Source organism: Styela clava, chromosome 1 (genome assembly GCF_964204865.1).
Source record: "Styela clava chromosome 1, kaStyClav1.hap1.2, whole genome shotgun sequence".
NCBI lineage: Eukaryota > Metazoa > Chordata > Ascidiacea > Stolidobranchia > Styelidae > Styela > Styela clava.
In genome coordinates, this window is record NC_135250.1 from 15,630,568 (window position 1) to 15,653,289 (window position 22,722).

At 37.8% G+C, this 22,722-nt stretch overlaps 1 long non-coding RNA gene across 3 annotated transcripts; it reads right to left on the reverse strand.

Annotated features, from left to right (window-relative positions):
- Positions 1-1,976: 1,976 nt before the first annotated feature.
- Positions 1,977-21,574, reverse strand: LOC144425094 (uncharacterized). Of its 3 annotated transcripts, none has more exons than XR_013477261.1 (2): positions 21,356-21,574; positions 1,977-2,686 (listed from the first exon to the last, which is right to left on the reverse strand). It is a non-coding gene; the product is annotated as an uncharacterized LOC144425094 (long non-coding RNA). The 3 variants fall into 3 exon arrangements; XR_013477259.1 differs by lacking the exon at positions 21,356-21,574 and adding an exon at positions 3,394-4,073; XR_013477262.1 differs by lacking the exon at positions 1,977-2,686 and adding an exon at positions 19,306-20,680.
- Positions 21,575-22,722: the final 1,148 nt, after the last annotated feature.

The window sequence follows — 22,722 nt, forward strand, 5'->3', positions numbered from 1 at the left end:
ACTGGTCTAACTAATACCCGACAATCGACATTGTCTGTTAACTAGACTTATCGGTTTTTATTCTCCTCCAGGATTGATATGTAAATCATATCTTATTAATGTCGGTCGGTTCCCGGTTTGCAACTGAATAGTTGTTCCAGATTTTTTCTTAAACGAATCAAATCAGTGCTATCAGCAAATTTGATTGACTCATGGGGGTTCAGAAACTAAGGCATGTAGTTTTCGTAGGGTAGAACAAATAATGGGCCAAGTAAAGACCTTCGAGGAATTCCACGCTGCCTGACACAAACTGTCTTCTCTTTTTGCTAGAATAGTCTCGAGCCAAGACCCTGTAACCACTGGTGGGATTCAAATTTTTTGTCAGCCGTTCCATCACGCAAATGTCCTATTTTCAGGCGGTTCTGTTACAAAAGTCATGTATAGAGGACTTGCACGGGTCACGTGACTTTGTTACTGGACGGCAATAAAACAAAAACGTCCATTTGGCTCCTGTCAGTTGCAAGTCGGATTATACGTTTTCGTTTTGTTTGGCTGTTGAAAATTGTTATTTCGTATTGTTCCGTTGGCCTTACGTATAGTATACTATAGACAACGAAATGGATCTTCAGTTATATTCCACTGATTTCAAAAGATCCGGAACGTCGCGCAATGTGGATATCATCTATTGCATTGACAGAACTGCTTGGTGTCAAGTCCAGAAGCCATCTTACATGTGTTTGACTGTTTGCGAATAGCACTTCGTTGATGGTGAGTGATAGTGTGCCGTTATCAAGTTCTTTAAATATTCACAAGCTCCCTCATTTCAATGGAAAGCAGATGACAAACTACTGTTATTAGTAGGCCTACTTGCAGTTGCAGACTTGACTTGTGTAAGACAGTAAGGAATTAATAATCAATTGCTATAAGGTATTGTTTCCCTAATTAGCAGGTAATCTATTACTAAGTGTGAAAGGTTGAATAGATAACTAAAGTTTAACACCAGTGGTCATTCAAAAAATAACCAGAATTCAATTGAATTCGCCATCTAGGAATACGCTCGCCACCGCATCTCTGATCACCCTGGGAGTTTCACAGGTTTCAATCCCAGAGAGGATTGCAGCTCTACTCCCACCGAGGGTGGTTCACATGACCGCTGATCGGTTACGAGTCGACCATTCCCCACCATCCAAGTCCATGCTTCTGAAAACAAATAACTGCCCCCCATTCACAGATAAATCCTATCCTAATGGTGCTTGTACAACTGATCCAAAATGTCTTTTTATTGTCATTGGTAAAAACGACATGCTACCCGGAATCAAATTCATTTACGACTAGTGGCTGTGGTGGGATATGGACCTAAATTTCGCACTCCTTAATCGTTAGATTTGATGAAAACTCTATCTGTATCCATTATCTTACAGATATGGGTGCGACCATGGAATAGATGGATGGAAAAGTATAAGTTGCAACAAGACCTCAGCTTGCGTGACTTGATAATATATTCTCAGTATCCATTTATTGATGCTTATCGTAATGACAAAGTAACTTGTGATTACTGTGGATTGGTGGAGATAAAGTGTCCATTGTGCTTCAACGAAAGCAACTTCAAGACGACCCTATCAAGAAAAAAAATTGTTTCGGTGGGTCTGGTAGTGAAGGTTTCAGTCTAAAGTTGGACACCGATACTACAACCAGATACAGTTGCCAATGAAACTTAGCGAGGCGTAATTGCGACTTTGTGATCTGAAAGGAAAATCTGATGGGTAGCCGGCTAGCCGCAACCTTTTGTTTAAAGAATATTATGAGATATGACTAAGAGTCTAAACTTTTATTTGAGAGGGGTGTAACCCAAGCTAATTTGCAAATAGTATTCATGGTACCAAATATATCACACACTTTACAGTAATTATAAATTATATTTGAAAAATAAAGCACATCAAAAATGTATTTTTAAAAAACAATTGGTTTTATATGCAGATACTAGGTTGATATTGAGATTGACCACTTCAATGCTAAATTTTCTTTAGTCAGAAGGCACACTTGATTCGCAAAGATTTGTGAATGCGCACAGTACACCAATTTGTCTAATGTTTCGATTCCATAGGCAGGAGGTTGTGGAACGGTGCTGCTCAGGATGGGATATTTTTGCCTCTAAATGCATATTACGTGATTCACATGAATCCATCGTGCTCAGATTCGACTGTTTTCAAGGTCTGAAGGCTCCAACAGCCTTATTTTATGGGTACACAAGAGAATTTTCAGTGTGGCATGCATGGGTCTGTTGCAGTCACTAACCTCAAGATATCTATAAGCAAGGATAAGATAACCTGGAAGTTACATTCCATAATTTAGAGTAAAAAATGTATCTGCCTCTACAGCCCTTTCAAATGGAAGATATGATGCCTTGGGTGGTAATTTCTATCAAATATTTTACAGTATTATGGTTCTAGTAAAAAGGGGTGTAGGCGGCTTTTTTTGTTAAAGTGTGTTAGTTCTAGTCGAAAGACACATTAAATGTTTATGCTAACAACTGCAAATTAATATTGCAACGCATACAAGTTAACAGAATTTGTGGAAATGGTCCTGCCTTTTGTCTTTCTTCAAAATCCCCCTTTTTCTAACTATTCTCTTCCTCTCTGGGGATGGCGAAAATTCAAATATCGATGGGACATATAAGCAGCTGATAATGGGTTATCTTCCCTTTTTCCTGAAAATAAATTAAACACTAATCATCATTTGACAGTGCCAAGTTTGTGTATCAGATCAGTAATAAATTACCTGCTAACTAACAAAACAATCAGACAACACCTTCTGATCATTAATGAAGATTTCTTTCAATTTAAAACGCAACTATGCCTACCAATGGGTAGTTATTAGGATAGAATTTATCTGCGATTGGGGACAGATTGCAAGGTGCAACATCGTACGATTACCATTCTGTCGGGATTAGTTAGCCAGTTATTTGTTTTTGAAGCATGTACTTGATGGTGGGGGATGTCGTAATCGACCAGCGGTCGTGTGAACCACCCTCAGTGGGAGGAGAGCTGCAACCCCTTCGCACATAGCTATCCCCGCATGGGATTGGAACCTGTGAGACTCCCAGGGGGATCAGAGATGCGGTGGCGAGCGTATTCTTAGATGGAGAATTCAATTGAATTCTGGTTAGTTTTTTGCCTTAGTGCTGGCGTTAAACTTTCGTTATCTATTCAACTTTTCACACTTACTAATAGATTACCTGCTAACTAGGGAAACAATACCTTATGGCAATTATTGAGCAATACCTTACACGAGTCAAGTATGCAAGTAGGCCTACGCCTAGGCCTACCAATAACAGTAGTTTGTCATCTGCTTTCCATTGAAATGAAGGAGCTTATGAATATTTAAAAAAATTGATAACGGCACATTATAACTCACCATCAACGAAGTGCTGTCCGCAGACAGTGAAACACAAGTGAGATGGCTTCTGAACTTGACACCAATAAGTCCTGCCAATAGATGATATCCACATAGCGCGACGTTGCGGATCTTTTGAAAACAGTGGAATATAACTGAAGATCCATTTCGTTGTCTATAGACTCTATACCAGGGGTCGGGAACCTTTTTGGTCAAGAGAGCCATAAAATATACATATTTTTAATTGCATTTCCGTGCGAGCCATATAACATTTCTTCACTTAATCAGGCATGAAATGTTCACTCAAAAGTCAACACATACAATGTCAATGTACATTTAATGTGATTTCTGATGCTACATGTAGTCGCTGCGGGCCTTGAACGGTTGCTCACATGCATTCCAAGTTGAAATCTACTTTTTCGTTTAGGCATCTCCGTAGTGTTTTTAAAACTCTATCGCTTTGTGATGTCACAATATATGTTCCAGAATCCCCTTGTTTGTCACAGTGCCTGTCTGGTAATTATCTTACATAACATAGACATGTGCTGGACGCGCGTTCTCAAACGTATTGGGAATTTCCTGCCAAATTTGGATATAAAAGAGTTTGAAATCTCGTAACAATAGTAAGCTTAGTCTTGGGATATTAGATTTTTCTGAGAGCCATATGCCGTCACCAAAAGAGCCATATATGGCTCGCGAACCATGGGTTCCCGACCCCTGCTCTATACTATACGTACAGCCAGCGGAACAATACGAAATAACCATTTTCAACAGCCAAACAAAACGGAAACGTATAATCCGACTTGCAACTGACAAACGTTTTATTGCCGTCCAGTAAACAAAGTCACGTGACCCATGCAAGTCCTCCATAGACGATATATATATTGGCTGTTTACTGCCGATATGATATATCGGCAAACATGCAATATCGGGCCGATATATCGGTTGAGCTCTAATCCTGAGGAAGTGTGACAATAAAGATTCATGCCTCCAGTCTCAACGTGAATCGAAATACCAAAGTATACAAGTGACAACTGTAGTTTGAAATTTTACCGGTGCTAGTAGTCTACCTCAGAGTGGTCCAAGGTTGCTAGGTTGAAGGACCGCAAAAACTTTTGAGAAGGTCTCGCGGGCCGCAAGTTGGAGAAAACCCAAAAGTGATCGAAAGATCGCGAGTTTACTTACTTTAAATTTAATAAACAACGAGAGTTTACCGTTCTAATCAGACTATTATTATGTTGCATGGCCGACGTTCTTTTAAAGAAGATACATACAGCCTTCAGTTATTTTAAAATTAATTTTCCTTATGTCACCTTTCTTGTGACACATTTCATTACGAATTGTTGTATATATTTGAGTAATTTAAAAACTTGCAGCGTGAGCAAGCTTAGTGCCATCGTCAAATACCAACCAAGTTCGTTAAGTCGGCTCTGCGTTTCGTCACTGCTGTCACATGGCCGACGCTTGAAAACAGAGAAGTGCTTTTACTAAAATAAAGTCACAAAGCGTTAGAAAAAGGGTTTGAATCTCGGGATTCCAACCCCAGTTGGAATACCTAATAAAAAACGTTCAAAAACGTTCTTCTATTAGATACAAATATACGTTAAATTTGTTCTGTGGGCCGCACGGAATGTATCAGCATGACAGGGTTTGGGCCACCCTGGTGTGGCGGGACTGGATTGTTCTATTTTTTATTGTTTTTTTATTTCATTTGTTTTTCTTGTCTAGTTAATGTATATGCATTGGTGTTTGGAGTCTGAGCCCTAATTCGCCCGATAGTTTGATCCAGTAACTCGACTCCAACCACCACTGCATATGTGAACTGTGATGCGTACGCAGTGTTCGCTCTTCTGCTTTAAGCGTGGATTTTACACTATTTTAATAAAGTCTCTTCGTTTGCATCGTGAACTTCGAACCTATTTGTGTGTCCTTGCAGCACATTGGATCTTCTGAACTAATTATTACAGTATTACTAGACTGTATCAGTGGCGAGCACCTACCGGTATTCCGGTTAAGTCGTACCGTTGCACTGGTCTACCTTATCAAAAAACTCCCGACTTCGCTGACCACTAGATCGTTGAAATGCAATCGTGGAACCGCCACATAGTGCAAATATTCATTGGTCCAATTGTTGAAGAAAAAAGAAATTTTTTTAAAACAAAAATGCAGCAACAAGGAGAATGCTAAGAAGAAAAAACAACAACAATTTGAGAGGACAACTTATAGCCTAGGCCCATTTCGTGTCTAAAGAACGACTTTCAATGTTTATTTTTATTGGACCTTTCGCCGACCTTTTACCCCCGAAAAATTCTGCCTATATTTTACCATTGCAAAATTTTCTGGCCTTATTTTAGGAGTGGTTTTGCGAGTTGGCGCCTGTAAAATGAGGTATGTGTTTTAAACCATCATTATGATTCATCATACAACCAACTAACATACCGCATACAACAATCTGTTTTTTGAAAGTACCGGTAAAGAATTTTAGCCTAGTCAATCACAGCTATTTCTACACTAATTTTTTATTACTGCAATTAAAATAAAACTCCTAGGAAGACAGAGTGATCATTGAATTATCTGATTTATATTTAAATTTCTGAAACACAACTGAAAACTAATGAATAAAGTCCAAAAACGCGAAAACGAGATAATGTTTACGACCACGCCTGAAAATCTGTCTGAGTGAGAGAAGTGTCTGAGCGGATGCGAAAAGGGTGCATTGTTACGTCACTTTTTGCCTCTTGCTGATTGGCCAATGTCACGATGTAAACAAGGAAGTCGAGGCTCTGGAAAAGGTACACAAAGAAGATTAATATGATACTTGAAGACGAAAAATAAGCAAACATTTTGAAGTTTGAGTCGTCTGGTGAAATCGTAATACTTTAATAAACATCGATAAACTATATAAAATTCTGCCCTAAAATGCACGTGTTTATATTGTTTAATGGTTAATCCGGCGCTGGTCACAATATACATCTAAGTAAATTCAATCGTCATGTACTTTGTTTGAACGTCCCCTGTCCAGGCCACCTGTTACCAGACATTAGAACAGTAACTGCATATATGACACTCAATTTTGGCGTCTTGGCCGGTGTTCAAGATTTTGGACACGTAGTGGACATAACGATCGTTTCAATATTATGTTGTTCTTGTTCTTTGACACGTTTTTAAAAAGTCGCTTTTCTCTTCGAATACTGGACCAATTGCTTTGAAATTTTCAGTGGTTAAAGATTAATTTTTTCGCTAGAAGGCTATTACTTTTATTTATTTCAAAATTTTGCGTGAATTCTATGAAATTTGATATTTCGTCTGAAATTTTGCTGTATTATTTTTTATCCATGGGAACACGGATTTTAGTCAGTGTCATGACTGGCTGTACGTTTTGATTCTGCAAAATTCTTGCTACTGGAAATTCAGAACTTTTTGGAGGGTACCGGTAGCGTCAAAGGTACCGGTAAGGACTGATTCGCTCTGGTCCAACGTGTCCATATATTTGTGCGTAGCTCTCTTGTTTTATAAACGTTTGCGGGTCGCAATGAATTTCCGCGTGTGAAAGTGGCCCGCGACGCTAAAAAGGTTGGATGGTCCTGATTCAGATACTCTAATGCAGGGGTTCTCAAACTTTTCGTGTTGCGGAGCCCTTGAAAAGGTTGACTATCATTCACGGTGCCCCAAAATATATGTTAAAATTCTTACTTTCCGATGAATATTCCTAAGTAAGTTAAAAGTACTTTACTTAATTTAAACGCTAAACCTTTTTAAATAGGGTTAATACAAGTCATAAATAAATCTAAATTTCTAAGATAAATTATATATACTAAAGCTGTAAATTTGACACTTGGCAAACATATTAATGAATTAGAGGTCGAATCTTGACCCTTTTGACATTTTCGAAAGACTTGAAAGGGCGCTAATAACGTGCGCGATTGCATTTTGTTACAATTGCCGATTGTTTTCGTCAGCATGGCGTGTTTGTGAACATTAAACATCTTTACGCCGGTGTTTATTCTCCCTAAATCGAAAATTTATTCTGGCATACATAAACATGTATTGTTCCACAACAACGACAATAATTGCTTTTTTGTGTTCGCGTGGGGAATTATGTGTTCAATGTGAAAAACATATTATGGTCATCGGCGACTCAATGCTAAAAATAATAATTAATAAAGAGGTAAATCCGCCCCTCAAGTTTCTTGATTGAAAAGCGGCATTCTAAAATATTAAAACTTAAAATGGAAGATCACACTATAAGTTTGGTTTCAGCAGACTTCAAAACGCTTTTATAAACATTGTTAATCACAAAATTTGGTGTTATGTTATGTTTTCTTTGGTTATTCATCGTAGTAACTGCGAAATCGAAACACAGTCAATTGTGCGCGCGATGTCCGAGTATCTTTTTTCATTTTGAAACTACCGACGGAGCCGCATGCAATAAAATAAATTTCAATCGTTCGTATTTTGCCTTGTGAATTTTTAAACGCGATATCTTGCTTAAAAATAATCTCGAGTGCGAAGGAACAAATCAAGTTTGACAAATCCCAAGATCGCAAAAATACGAATCCAATTTGTCTATAGTTGGCAGTTTATCACGTATTTTATGTTATTTTAGAATAGTAATCTTTCATTTTAGTAATCCTAATAGTAATCTCGAATCAAACGTGAGTAACGATGAGCACAATTAAATTAAAACGGCAAGACGCTTTAAATGCTCGCATCGGTCATGGATTGAATATTTTACGCAAAAGAAATCTCGTTATCCTTTTTTTTAATTGAGAAGAATGTTGCGCGGAAATTTCCTATTCCAATTTTGAACCCCCTCCCTCTTAAGAATCATGGCTGCGCTCCTGCTTATAAATAATGTCGTTTTTTAATTCCGCCTCTTTGCCATATTTCGAGGCTATATTGTTGTCAAATTTTATCAAAGCTGTTATTGCTTCCTCGAACAGTTACAGCATTAGCCAAGTCAGTATTTTGAAAAGTAATCGAATAGCTTGCGGAGCCCCTGGGTTTCTCTCGCGGAGCCCTGGGGATCCGCACGGAGCACTTTGAGAACCTATGCTCTAATGCAGTGGTTCTCAGCGAGCAGCTTTGAATCATTGCAACAATTAACTTTAGAGTTGACTAAGTTATGCCAGCAACGCTTTCTTTTTATCGTTCATTCCATACTGTATGTATTCGCTGAACGAGTTTATAGTACTACCACAAATTGAAGCGAGACGGGCATGTTTTCGCCCGTGTTGCATTTTACATCCAAAATGCATTGAAAAACGGCAACGAATGGAGCGTTCGACGGGAATGGTCGGCGCGTAGAGAGATGATAGCTTGATAGCGGTTTCATACATCATACGGATGATACTATTGCTATCTGTTATATGTGTTGATTGATAAACATAAGCTACAATTTTATGGTCCAATAATTAAGTTTTTTATTTCTTCCATACTGCCGCTATCATTCTTATGGTTTTGTTCTCTGTACCCAAAAAGGGGATTTGTTGGTGGTACGCGGCCGGAGTAAAAAAACAAAAATGGTGATACTCCCGAAGTATGTGAACCAAGATAGCGGAACGTAATATGTGTACCAGGTTAGGGTAAGACCATGATTTCAGGTATAAATACTAAGGAAGTCACTTGGCTAGTCCCCGAACTCGTAATAGAACAAAAATGAGGAAAATTGGAATAAAATGATGGCCTAACTCTAACCGGGTACACATACTACGTTGCAGTGTCTGCCATTTTGGTTCACATACTTTGGGAATACCAAAATGGTACGTTGTCAGTAAAAGGTTGATAACCACTGCTCTAATGAAAGGGGCACTAGAAACAAGGTTAATACCTCGCTTTGCACAAATGCCCGATGGAATCAAAGAGCAACGTTCACATTGATTAATAATAACTATTGCGCCGACATAAACATCTAAAAAACAATGAGTTTTTTACGTTTAAAAATATAGGATGGACGGGGTGTACCAGATTTAGAGAAAGTGTTAAAAGGGTGTACTATTGAAAAAAAGGTTGACGAGCACTGCTATAAAGTCACTTTGATCGTGCTAAGCGTTAGGAATACGCTCGCTACCGAATCTCTGATTACCCTTCATGGGATCGCAGGTTCGAATCTTATGCGGGGATGATCATGTGCGAGAGGATCGCTGGACTCCTTGCCGCCGTAGGGTGGTTCATGTAACCGCTGGTTGGTTACGGCTTCCTCTTCCATCAAGTCCATGCTTTCGAAAACAAAAATAACTGGCTATTTAATACCATACCCGACCTGGACTGGTAACGGGACGAGAGGCCGTGGTTCGCCATATGATTAAGCCGTCGACTTTCCTCTCCCTCGGGATAAATATGTAAATTCTATCCTATGTAATGATATTGTAAGCTTGTACTTTGGCAAGCCCCATGACGTGATGGTGACGTAATTTTTGGATGGCATAGTCAGGTGGGGGATAAGAATAACATATGCAAAATTCGTTATGCTATACTCACTGGAAGTACTTGTGGGGTCTAGTAAAGTTTAGTACCACATGTACTTCCAGTTGGGCTGGCTCAACAGTTTTTACAGAGAGAAATAGCTTGCTCGGTTTCGAGTGATCTTCTGGCGTTTGGACACCATCCGCATACTTTGGTGGCCCCTATTACGTCACTATCAAAGTTACCCTAGCAGACATCTCTCTCGTTTTTGAACGCGCCGATCACCGTTGCCAGAACTCAGATTTCAATTGAGCGATGCGAGAGTTTACGGAAAAAGCATCGATGCAAAATCAGCTGATGCTTTATGCGTAGCCAGATTAATCATAAAAACTGTGAATAAATGCCAAAAAATCACAGTTCTCCCCCAAATATAAGTGTCTCGCAAATATATCCGCTTAGTATAAGAAAGATAAGTATAAGTGCTTATAATAGGAAGTAAACACAACAAGTTTGACAAAGATTGGTTAGATGAAAAGATACTTATTATCGTTTAAACCTGTCCCAGTCGTCAATTTTCAATAAAATTGGTAAAAAGACCTATCTTGCCCCCAAAAAGATGTGTCTTACAATCATGGTTCTCTCCATTTATACATAAACAGCAGTAGTACATATAATAAAGTGTTTATACAACGAGTTTCAAAAAGTTTGTATGGGGGGAAGATATTTTTATTCTCGTTTAAACATGACCTGCTTATCAATTTATGATAGAAATGGCAAAAAGACCTGATTTGCCCCTAAAAATGAGTGTCTTGCAATTACGGGCCCCACATTTACACAAGACCAGTAGTAGTACATATAATAGAGTGTTAATACAGCGAGTTTGAAAAGTTTGTATGGGGGGAAGATATTTTTATTATCGCATAAACATGGCCAGCTAGTCAATTTATGATAGAAATGTCAAAAAGACCTAATTTGCCCCTAAAAATGAGTGTCTTGCAATTACGGGCCCCACATTTACACGAGACCAGTAGTATTACATATAATAAAGTGTTAATACAGCGAGTTTGAAAAAGGTTGTATGGGGGGAAGATATTTTTATAATCGCTTCAACATGGCCCGCTAGTCAATTAATGATAGAAATAGCAAAAAGACCTCTTTTGCTCCAAAAAATAAGTGTCTTACAATTACGGGCCCCTCATTTACACAAGACCAGCAGTAGTACATATAATAAAGTGTTTATACAGCGAGTTTGAAAATGTTTGTATGGGGGGAAGATATTTTTATAATCGCTCAAACATGGCCCGCTAGTCAATTATTGATAAAAATGGCAAAAAGACCTAATTTGCCCCAAAAAATGAGTGTCATGCAATTACGGGCCCCACATTTACACAAGACCAGCAGTAGTACATATAATAAAGTGTTTATATAGCGAGTTTGAAAAAGTGTTTATGAGGGGAAGATACTTTAATTATCGTTTAAACATGGCCCGCTAGTCAATTAATGATAGAAATGTCAAAAAGACCTAATTTGCCCCCAAAATGAGTGTCTTGCAATTACGGTCCCCACATTTACAAAAGACCAGTAGTAGTACATGTATTAAAGTGTTAATACAGCGAGTTTGAAAAAGTTTGTATAGGGGGAAGATATTTTTATAATGGCCCAAACATGGCCCGATAGTTAATTTTTGAATAGAAATGGCAAAAAGACCTCTTTTGCTTCAAACAATGAGTGTCTGCAATTACGGTCCCCACATTTACAAAAGACCAGTAGTAGTACATATTATAAAGTGTTAATACATCGAGTTTGAAAAAGTTTTTATGGGGAGAAGATTCGCTAAAATTGTTCTGTGGGCCGCACGGAATGTATCAGCATGACGGCTTTGATCCATCCTGGTCTACCTTATTGAAAAACTCCCGACTTCGCTGACTACTGGATCGTTGAAATGCAATCGCGGAATTGTTCATTGGTCCAATAGTTGAAAAGAAAAAAAAAAATTTAAAACAAAAATGCAGCAACAAGGAGAATACTAGGAAGAAAAAACATCAAGAATTTAGGAAAACGACTCATAGGCCCATTTCCAGTCCAATAAATAAGTTTCGGTGTTTATTTTAGTAAAGAAGGTTAATATTATACTTGAAGACGAGAGAAGCGAACATTTTGAACTTTGAGTTGTCTGGTGGACTCGTAATATTTCAATAAACACCGATAAACTATATAAAATTCTGCTATAAAATTTTTGTGGTGCATGTGCTTATATTGTTTAATGCAGGGGTCTCAAACTCAATTTACTTGTGAGCCGCTGGGGCAGAGTCTGGATGAGTCCGCATCAGGTTTTCCAAAATAAAAGCTTAGCAACTCGTTTAAACTGTATTCCTTGTGCACTGCAACTTTAACTGTGCGGCCAACTAACTGTGGTGCATGTGCTTATTTTGTTTAATGCAGGGGTCTCGAACTCAATTTACTTGTGGGCCGCTGGGGCGGAGTCTGGATGAGTCCGCATCAGGTTTTCCAAAATAAAAGCTTAGCAACTCGTTTAAACTGTATTCCTTGTGCACTGCAACTTTAACTGTGCGAATAAAACATGTCGGGATGCTCCTATGCTCAACAAAGAAATATTGCATTTCCCAGTTTTTTTGAAATTGTCTGTGCTCATCACCAACCGTTCTGTTTACTGAAACTTCATTTCCAACGACACGTTTGGGGATGTGCGAAATTATAAAATTCCATCTTGTAATAACTGTTGCGCTGATGTTTCAATCAAACATTTAGCCGATGGACAGTGATGTTTCGCCACATGGGAAACATGGTTACAATGTATCAAGATAAATCTAATCGTTAGTGATTGTGAGGTCAAAAATCACGGAACACTGTTTTTAAATTATTTCAGGCGGTCCCGCGATCGAATATCAGGCCTACAGGTATGGTACTGGTAGGTTACCGCACTGCATATTCCTTTAAGGTGATAGATGTCACAATTCCGTTCTGATGTTTCCAAATTGACCAAACGATTTCCCGCAAAAGTTTTTATATGTGATGGTAGTATGGCCCTCATTAAGTCGATAATTCAGGTAAACATGCGCGAAAGTTTAGAGGCCTACATATCACGCTGTTATTCGGTCATTCAAGGCAGTGCAAATTTGGATATGCATTCCCGACCCTTCCTTCACCTATGCACCAGCCATACCATGGAAAATTTTGAGCAATTGGCGTGTAGGGTTCCAAAAGTAAAGCGGGAATTCATGCATATATTTGGGTTGCTTGTTTGCTGCAAGGAAAAAAAAAAACTTCGTAAAATTATTTATCATTTGACAATATTATTGATATCCCTGAATTCGAATCTTGCTGATAATAGTTGGTCGTACTTGAAAAAGCGTATCGAAAAACAGAATATTCCACCCCCACCCGAATGTGTTTTCGATCATGAAGCATCGGGTGAACTTTTACCAGACGCAGACTGATGTGAGAGTAATCCTTTTACCGAATTACTATATCTGGATATTGCTAGAGCTACAAAAATTGCTACTGACGCGGGTTTTTGTGGTTCTAACTCTTTTTTTAATGTCCGGAAGTAATGACTAAATTTAAAACGTTTTATGTACCCAAAATTTGTCTATGGGGCGCTTTGCTAGTAGGTGATTTAGGCAGGTTTGGTACAACAATAGGCTATGAAAAGTATAAGCATTTTTACGCAAAATCATCGGTCTCTAACAAACAGAACTTAGCAAAAGATAATCGAACACAGGGAATCGTGGAGAAAAGTCAACAGGAGCTAAAGCGTACTCGTTTCAACAACAGGCGGTTTAAACGTCTTGACGAGATCGCTGTAGTGTATGATCAACTTCATGATTCCCTAATTAGGGAATATCAGGATAAATTGATTGTTCGTCCCAAAAAAAGGAAAGTCGAAAACAGAGACCAAATTGACCAAGAAATTGAGAAATGGGGTAAAAGATGTAGAAATATGGGTAATGATAAATCGAAAGGTATATATTTACAGCCACCGTCTAGACCTTTGAAAGCTTCTTGCCCAATAGAATTGCTTGATAATGATGTATTGGAAACGGAAATAATATGTGAGGGGTCTTCTCAGTCAATGGCATTGCGATTTAGGTCATCCAAAATTGATTTTCGAAACTTGGTACATATGTCCAACGTTGACTTTGGAATATTGAGCTCCAATACTAATTTCCGGAGGGATTGGTTCACATCGGACATTATAAATACCGCATCGCTAATTTTTTCATCGCAGTACCCGAATGCTGACGGCCTTCAAAGCACGACACTTTATACCACAATATCTGGCCCAAAGGTCTACGCTCCTTTCAAAAAATTTATTCAAATTCTGTTCGTGCATGATAATCACTGGGTAGCTGCGTCAAACATATTTTTGTTCAATCAGAATACCATTCAAATCTATGATAGTTTGTACTTGGAATACACAGAAAATGACAAATATGCTATTTCGCTTCTCATGCGGCCAACATTAGGAACAAACAAACTACAGATTGAATTTCCTCCCGTCCAGCAACAAACGTTAGGTGCATCATGCGGACCCTTTGCAATAAGTTTTTGCATAGCTTTATGCGAAAGAATTAGACCAGAGGATATAGTTTTCGATGAGAAAAATCTGCGAAAAAAGATTTATGATGGCATAAGTTCTAAACGATTCTCACCAAATTTTGATATCGACCGAAACCACAATAAAACTAATACGAAATTCATGAATATTTAGATATTTTGTAACTGCCGACTGCCCTACATACAAAATCAGACTATAATAGAATGCACTTCATGTTTGGAATGGTACCACCCGGAATGTTGCAATACTCCTGTGCCAACTGAGGCACTGGAAGATTGCAAAATTGAATGGCATTGCGAGAAGTGCAATCGATGCTAAATTTTTTTGTTATATATTCACCATATGCCTAACTCCAATTATTTTTCAGATCCATCGGCTTCATAGACACACAAATGATGTCTATTTTACCTTTTGCAATATATGCCAAAGTTAAGGGTTTTCACTCTCGATCGTCGCCAGTTTTGAGATGAAAACCACCACGATAGTTGGCACCTTGACGTGTTGTGGTGGCTTACTACTAAGACTAACTAATTATCCAATGCAATAAGTGTGTCTTCTACCCCAAGTGTAAATGGGGGACCCTGATTCTAAGACACTTTTTTTAGGGGCGAACAATGTCATTTTGCCATTTCTATCATTAATCGACTAGCGGGCCATGTTTAGGCGATTATAAAAATATCTTCCCCCTATACAAACTTTTTCAAACTTGCTGTATTAACACTTTATTATATGTACTACTGCTGGTCTTGTGTAAATGAGGGGCCCGTAATTGTAAGATACTCATTTTATGGGGCAAAATAGGTCTTTTTGCCATTTCTATCATAAATTGACTAGCGGGCCATGTTTAAACGATAATTAAAGTATCTTCCCCCCCATACAAACATTTTCAAACTCGCTGTATAAACACTTTATTATATGTACTACTGCTGGTCTAGTGTAAATGTGGGGCCCGTAATTGCAAGACACTCATTTATTGGGGCAAATTAGGTCTTTTTGCCATTTCTATCATTAATTTACTAGAGCAGGGCTACCCAAACTTTTGAGCTCGCGGCCCCTTTTAATATAATAAAATTTTTTGCGGCCCTTGTTCACGTTAATAATAGTAAACAGTTCGAAATATGCATTTTTACTATTTTATTGACACAGCTACCGTAATTCTCAACTTTTAGTAGGCCTACTCAATAACAAAAACAAGCACAAATTTACTCAGATTAACGTTACTAAATTATTCAGTGTAATGGGTGCGAATGCTTTTTGCTGCATAGCAAATCCAGCCGGCATGGTTCTTATCCGGAATTGTTACTCACTCTTATTGATCAAAATCAAAATGTGCGACGCCAAATTATCAGGGAAAAAACTCGCGGCGCACCTACACGAAAAATATGCTGCCTCAAAATAAAACACAATTTTGTCATCATTACTGTGTTCCTCATGCTTTTTGAGGTTTATAATCATGTAGGCCAAATAAATAAAGGCAAAAGGTTGAACTTTTCTTCTTATGTTCGATAATCTCGGTTGAACTGCAGCCTACAAAATTGCAGCATGTATGATTTATCTCTTCTGTTACGTAACAATAGACCCTACGTAACAGAAAGTGAACAACATAGAACGGTAAATTGAATTTGATTTATATACAGATCATTTGCAATAATGGGAAACAATAAAACATTCAGAATAAATAAAATATGTAAAATATTCAATCATATATTAGTTAATATTCAACACAAATATCCTGATTTTCGAGGCGCACTTAGCGAATCGCCCTCGGGAACCGCTAGCTTAACGAATAAAGCCGGCATCGTTATGCAAGCACGCGCAAATCGGGTCTTACGATCAGGATATTCATTGGTATGCAAGCGCGCTGATTCTACCTTGTTTCCCCGAAAATAAGACCAAGCCTGAATTTTAAAAATGATTAAAATATGAGAAAATTGAAGACACTGTCTTATTTTGGGGGAAACACGATATGATGATGACTCATAATCGTGAAATTTTTGTTTTACACAATTTTTAATAATTGTATTTCAAATCAATAGTCTGAAAAAGTACAACAAATATAGTACTTTGTGTGAAATTGGTGTTCTCTTTGCGGCCCCCAAAATTCGTTTCTCGGCCCCTAGTTTGGGAAACCCTGGACTAGAGGGCCATGTTTAAGCGATTATAAAAATATCTTCCCCCATGCAAACTTTTTCAAACTCGGTGTATAAACACTTTATTATATGTAATACTGCTGGTCTTGTGTAAATGAGGGTCCCGTAATTGCAAGACACTCATTTTTTGGGGCAAAATAGGTCTTTTTGCCATTTCTATCAAAAATTGACTATCGGGCCATGATTAAGCCATTATAAAAATATCTTCCCCCCATACAAACTCGCTGTATTAACACTTTATTATATGTACTACTACTAGTCTTTTGTAAATGTCGGGACCGTAATTGCAAGACACTCATTTTTTGGAGCAAGAGAGGTCTTTTTGCTATTTCTATCATCAATTGACTAGCGGGCCATGTTTAGGCGTTTATTAAAATATCTTCCCCCCATACAAACTTTTTCAAACTCGCTGTATTAACACTTTATTATATGTACTACTGCTGGTCTTGTGTACATGGGGGGCCCGTAATTGTAAGACATTCCTTTTTTGGGGCAAAATAGGTCTTTTTGCCATTTCTATCATAAATTGACTAGCGGGCCATGTTTAAACGATAATTAAAGTATCTTCCCCCCCGCTAGTCAATTTATGATAGAAATAGCAAAAAGACCTCCTTTGCTCCAAAAAATGAGTGTCTTTCAATTACGTTCCCTACATTTACAAAAGACCAGTAGTAGTACATATAATAATGTGTTAATACAGCGAGTTTGAAAAAATTTGTATGGGGGAAGATATTTTTATTCTCGTTTAAACATGGCCCGCTAGTCAATTAATGATAGAAATGGCAAAAAGACCTAATTTGCCCCAAAAAATGAGTGTCTTACAATTACCGTCCCCTTATTTACACAAGACCAGCAGTAGTACATATAATGAAGTGTTAATACAGCGAGTTTGAAATAGTTTGTATGGGGGGAAGATATTTTTATAATCGCTTAAACATGGCCCGCTAGTCAATTAATGATAGAAATAGCAAAAAGACCTCTTTTGCTCCAAAAAATGAGTGTCTTGCAATTACGGGCCCCACATTTACACAAGACCAGCAGTAGTACATATAATAAAGTGGTAATACAGCGAGTTTGAAAAAGTTTGTTTGGGGGGAAGATATTTTTATAATCGCTTAAACATGGCCCGATAGTCAATTTTTGATAGAAATGGCAACAAGACCTAGTTTGCCCCAAAAAATGAGTGTCTTGCAATTACGGGCCCCTCATTTACACAAGACCAGTGGTAGAAATATAATAAAGTGTTAATAAGGCGAGTTTGAAAAAGTTTGCATGGTGGGAAGGTATTTTTATTATCGCATAAACATGGCCCGATAGTCATTTTATGATAGAAATGGCAAAAAGACCTCTTTTGCTCCAAAAAATGAGTGTCTTTCAATTACGGTCCCCACATTTACAAATGACCAGTAGTAGTACATATAATAAAGTGTTTTAGCTAATAGCTAATACATTTCTATCATTAATTGACTAGCGGGCCATGTTTAAACGAGAATAAAAATATCTTCCCCCATACAAATTTTTTCAAACTCGCTGTATAAACACTTTATTATATGTACTACTACTGGTCTTTTGTAAATGTGGGGAACGTAATTGAAAGACACTCATTTTTTGGAGCAAAAGAGGTCTTTTTGTTATTTCTATCATTAATCGACTAGCGGGTCATGTTTAAACGATAATTAAAGTATCTTCCGCTCATAAACACTTTTTCAAACTCGCTGTATTAACACTTTATTATATGTACTACTGCTCGTCTTGTGTAAATGTGGGGCCCGTAATTGCATGACACTCATTTTTTGGGGCAAATTAGGTCTTTTTGCCATTTCTATCATTAATTGACTAGAGGGCCATGTTTAAACGATAATTAAAGTTTCTTCCACCCATACAAACTTTTTCAAACTCGCTGTATTAACACTTTATTATATGTACTACTACTGGTCTTTTGTAAATGTGGGGACCGTAATTGAAAGACACTCATTTTTTGGAGCAAAAGAGGTCTTTTTGCCATTTCTATCATAAATTGACTAGCGGGCTATGTTTATGCGATAATAAAAATATCTTCTCTCCATGCAAACTTTTTCAAACTCGCTGTATAGAGGACTTGCACGGGTCACGTGACCTTGTTTACTGGACGGCAATAAAACAAAACCGTCCATTTGGCTCCTGTCAGTTGCAAGTCGGATTATACCCTTCCGTTTTGTTTGGCTGTTGAAAATGGTTATTTCGTATTGTTCCGCTGGCTGTACGTATAGTATAGACAACGAAATGGATCTTCAGTTATATTCCACTGTTTTCAAAAGATCCGGAACGTCGCGCAATGTGGATATCATCTATTGGCAGGACTGCTTGGTGTCAAGTCCAGAAGCCATCTCACTTGTGTTTCACTGTTTGCGGACAGCACTTCGTTGATGGTGAGTCATAATGTGCCTTTATCATTTTTTTTTAAATATTCATAAGCTCCTTCATTTCAATGGAAAGCAGATGACAAACTACTGTTATTGGTAGGCCTAGGCGTAGCCCTACTTGCAGACTTGACTCGTGTAAGGTATTGATCAATAATTGCCATAAGGCATTGTTTCCCTAGTTAGCAGGTAATCTATTAGTAAGTGTGAAAAGTTGAATAGATAACTAAAGTTTAACGCCAGTGCTATTGCAAAAAATAACCAGAATTCAATTGAATTCGCCATCTAAGAATACGCTCGCCACCGCATCTCTGATCCCCCTAGTAGTTTCACAGGTTTCAATCTCATGCGGGGATAGTTATGTGCGAGGGGTTTGCAGCTCTCCTCCCACTGAGGGTGGTTCACACGACCGCTGGTCGATTACGACATCCCCCACCATCAAGTCCATGCTTCTAAAACAAATAACTGGCTAACTAATCCCGACATAGAATGGTAATCGTACGATGTTGCACCTTGCAATCTGTCCCCAACCACAGATAAATTCTATCCTAAAAACTACCCATTGATAGGCATAGTTGCGTTTTAAATTGAAAGAAATCTTCATTAATGGTCAGAAGCAGGTAATTTATTACTGATCTGATACACAAACTTGGCACTGTCAAATGATGATTAGTGTTTAATTTATTTTCAGGAAAAAGGGAAGATAACCCATTATCAGCTGCTTATATGTCCCACCGATATTTGAATTTTCGCCATCCCCAGAGAGAAAGAGAATAGTTAGAAAAAGGGGGATTTTGAAGAAAGGCAAAAGGCAGGACCATTTCAACAAATTCTGTTAACTTGTATGCGTTGCAATATTAATTTGCAGTTGTTAGCATAAACATTTGTGTCTTTCGACTAGACCTACCACACTTTAAAAAAGCCGCCTACACCCTTTTTCACTAGAATCATATTACTGTAAAATATTTGATAGAAATTACCCCCGAGGCATCATGTCTTCCATTTGAAAGGGCTGTGGAGGCAGATACATTTTTTACTCTAAATTATGGAATGTTACTTCCAGGTTATCTTATCCTTATACTTATAGACAAATTGGTGTACTGTGCGCATTCACAAATCTTTGCGAATCAAGTGTGCCTTTTGACTTAAGAAAATTTGGCATTGAAATGGTCAATCTCAATATCAACCTAGTATCTGCAGATAAAACCAATTGTTTTTTAAAAATACATTTTTGATGTGCTTTATTTTTCAAATATAATTCATAATTACTGTAAAGTGTGTGATACATTTGGTACCATGAATACCGTTTGCAACTTAACTCGGGTTACTAATTACTATCCTCTCAAATAAAAGTTTAGACTCTTAAGTCATATCTCATAATATTCTTTAAACAAAAGGTTGCGGCTAGCCGGCTACCCATCAGAATTTCCTTTCAGATCACAAAGTCGCAATTACGCCTCGCTAAGTTTCATTGGCAACTGTATCTGGTTGTAGTATCGGTGTCCAACGTTAGACTGAAACCTTCACTACCAGACCCACCGAAACAATTTTTTTTCTTGATAGGGTCGTCTTGAAGTTGCTTTCGTTAAAAGCACAATGGACACTGTATCTCCGCCAATCCACAGTAATCAAAAGTTACTTTGTCATTACGATAAGCATCAATAAATGGATACTGAGGATGTATTATCAAGTCACGCAAGCTGAGGTCTTGTGCCACTGTGGTCTTGTTGCAACTTATACTTTACCATCCATCTATTCCATGGTCGCACCCATATCTGTAAGATAATGGATACAGATAGAGTTTTCATAAAATCTAACGATCAAGGAGTGTGAAATTTATGTCCATATCCCACCACAGCCACTAGTCGTAAATGAATTTGATTCCGGGTAGCATATCTTTTTACCAATGACAATAAAAAGACATTTTGGATCAGTTGTACAAGGACCATTAGGATAGGATTTATCTGGGGGGAGCCAGTTATTTGTTTTCAGAAGCATGGACTTGGATGGTGGGGAATGGTCGTAACCGATCAGCGGTCATGTGAACCACCCTCGGTGGGAGTAGAGCTGCAATACTCTCGCACATAACTATCCCCGCATGGGATTGAAACCTGTGAAACTACCAGGGTGATCAGAGATGCGGTGGCGAGCGTATTCCTAGATGGCGAATTCAATTGAATTCTGGTTATTTTTTGCATGACCACTGGTGTTAAACTTTAGTTATCTATTCAACCTTTCACACTTAGTAATAGATTACCTGCTAATTAGGGAAACAATACCTTATAGCAATTGATTATCAATTCCTTACTGTCTTACACAAGTCAAGTCTGCAACTGCAAGTAGGCCCACGCCTAGGCCTACTAATAACAGTAGTTTGTCATCTGCTTTCCATTGAAATGAGGGAGCTTGTGAATATTTAAAGAAATTGATAAGGGCACATTATCACTCACCATCAACGAAGTGCTGTCCGCAAACAGTGAAACACAAGTAAGATGGCTTCTGGACTTGACACCAAGCAGTCCTGCCAATAGATGATATCCACATTGCGCGACGTTCCGGATCTTTTGAAAACAGTGGAATATAAGTGAAGATCCATTTCGTTGTCTATATATACTATACGCTTTACCTACTACCATTAGATCCCTGGCATATTGCACTTTTAAAAGAGACCTGAAAAATAAATATATCGGTGAATATCTCTCCTCTTATACCAGTACGGGTACCGCCACCGGTAACCATTGAAATTTCTACTAAGATCGCTTACTTTTTATTACCGTAACGATCTGGCCTACACTGGCTAACGTCAATCAACCCGAACGAAAATAGGTGCAAGGAGTCGGAATCCGAGAGTATCTGCTACATTAATAGTTGATTCAAAAATCGTTCAGAGTGGAGAGCGATAGCTTATTGCCCTTAACCTACGTTCGCTATTATTTTCAATGACCAGGCCGTTTTATCTTTTCCTCTTTATTATGTACATTATATAGATGTAATAGTTTGTTTGTATTTCTCATTAGACCTTATCAATTTTTCGTAAGTGTCTCCTAAATTGCATTTGCTGTAAATATTTTCGATTTACTGTTTGCCTTATATTGCTTTTAGTTGCATATTCCGCCAAACTTACCTTCCTATATTTTTTCTGTGCTTTTATCTTGCTTTCCTCGCGTTTTTATTAGTTGTTAGTAATTATTCCGTGAAAGTTACATTTTCTGTTTTACTGTGTCATAATCGCATACATTTCGAATGTCGCTGTAATTGTATCAGTTGTGACTTATTCCTAGGATTTATTCATTTTATACCTCATTTAATTATATTTATTCTAACCTGTAGCGTTTTAGGTGTCGCTGCTTGAAGACCTTCTTAGGTCCCTCGCGACTCCGGTCACGCAAAAACATGATTAGTACTGTAATTTATTCATTATGTCACTTTATGTTTGAACGTGTTTTTTTGTGATGACAAAATAAACGATTGATTGATTGATTATCTACCGGTATTTTTGTGTGTAATTTTACTTTAAAAATAACAAGCGCTCCTGCTTGAATATGGGCCCGGTTAGTGAGTATGTTTAAAAAAATAATTTCCCGGGCTATTAAACGAGCAAATACGGTGGGTCTTTTTACCAATTTTAATAAAAAAAATGATAACTGGGACAGGTTTAAACGGTAATAAGTATCTCCCCACCTATCCAATCTTTGTCAAACTTGTTGTGTTTACTTCTTATTATAAGCACTTATACTTATCTTCCTCATACTTAGCGGATATATTTGTGAGACACTAATATTTGGGGGAGAACTGTGATTTTTTTGGCAATTATTCA